Source organism: Pteropus alecto, unplaced genomic scaffold, assembly GCF_000325575.1.
Source record: "Pteropus alecto unplaced genomic scaffold, ASM32557v1 scaffold106, whole genome shotgun sequence".
NCBI classification, from domain to species: domain Eukaryota; kingdom Metazoa; phylum Chordata; class Mammalia; order Chiroptera; family Pteropodidae; genus Pteropus; species Pteropus alecto.
In genome coordinates, this window is record NW_006442103.1 from 18252752 (window position 1) to 18254592 (window position 1841).

The following is a 1841-nucleotide window of genomic DNA, read 5'->3' on the forward strand; positions in this document are numbered from 1 at the left end:
AAGAAGAGACCTTCAACCCTAATCCCTTAAGAATAAGGAGGATAAAATCTCCCGGGGAGTGGGGGCGGAAATGAGACCACATAAAGACTTGGGCCCCAGTCCTTGCAGATGTGGAAACCACTGGTCCACATGTACATTTGACCAAGGTTTGACTGACTACGACTTTTCTGGGATGTGGATAATGAGCAGGCAACAAGCTGGAAAAGGAAGTCGCCCAAGCTCATAAACAGCCAAGCAGAGCCAGCCCCTGAGTCTGGAGTACTTTTCCTCTGTGTTACCACCCTTGCACTAAAGCAAGAGCTTAATAAAATTTGTCTAGAAAATTTTCTGGGTTTTTCTCTCAATTTTTATCTTGGGAAACCCAAGAACCCCATTGCCAGTGACAAAACCCTTGTACCAAACTGTTCACTGGGTATTTCAACCCATTTGTCCCAACTACTCTATCCAAATGTGAAGTTAGCTAAACAACCCCACCGTGCTCTTATGCTGTTTTCCTGAATTGCACCAACAATATTCCAGGTACCTAAGCCAGAGTCTTCTTCCTGCATCTCAATAGGCATATCCAGTCAGTTACTTCCTGGAAATCTCAAGTCTTTTCCTCTATACTCTTGTCTGCTTCATCATTCGCTCTTTGACCTGCAACAGTCCCTGTGGATTCCTTTGCATAAACCACCTGCCTTCTGTGTAAATCTTTTCTGAAAGTTCTGTTTCTTCCTCCTCAGCTACCTATCCCTGGGAATTCTATATGCCCCATACATTTTCACCCTTTTCTGAGGATATCCCATAAAGACAGGTGGTAGAATGCTATATAGAAAAGAACAAATTCTATTCCTTGAGCCTTTTTCTGATGTTCTGTTCACCTTTATTCAACCAACATTTATAGAGTACATGCTAGCTATCAAGCAATGGGTATGCAGGTAACATACTAGTACAAAGAATTCTGGAAATTAGTTAATACCAGCTATCTGTAGAGATGACCTCTGGTAAGAATGCTGGTATAGATTTGTGGAACATCCAAGTCCAAAAGTGATGAGAGTTTCCTTAGTAGTAAAATATAACAATTCTAACCCAATCGATTATCATTTCGGAAGATGCATGTGTTAATAGCTCTGGTCCACATAGAGTATAAACGGAAATTACAGCAGGATTGTCTTGTGTTTCTCCAGCACAGTATGTGTCTGCTAGACAAGTTTGTGCTATTATGGAAGGGTCCCTAGCTGTGAAAGCACCAGCCTTTTCTCAGCCTGGGTGAAATTTCTGAACACTAACTTAGTTCACATTCTGTGCTGAGTTAACTTTGCATTTATTCCATTTCAAGATAAAAATGACTGACAAACGGAGAGCCAGTTACGGGAAGATATATATATCACTAGAAGTTAGCAGATTTGCATTCTAGACTATTCCTAAATTTTCTGGTGTTTTTTGTTAGTGTGAGTCTCCAAGAAGCCAGTCAACTTTGGAAGTTCTGATGGTGTCGAGTTTTCAGACCTACAGGGTCTGAATCCAGATAGTGAGGACCCCTCCACAAGTCTGGTGTACCCCGAAAGGCGCTGCTTGAGGGACCAGCTGACTTCCCCCTCTCTGAGCTCTGATGAAATTTTTTTTTTTCTTTTTACTTTTATCACAGGGATCCTGTGCTGTTAGAAAAGGTGGAAGGAAAAGAAATTACACTGAATTATGTGACAAATCTTATGCTGGGGACTACCTAGGAAGTAGATATAATTTTTTTGTTTCACAGAGGAGTTAAAGGACTTGCCAAAGTCACACAGACCCTTATTAAGAACATGATTAGCACCCAGGTCTGCCTGAGTCAAAGACTTCACCACTTCACATGGTTTAAC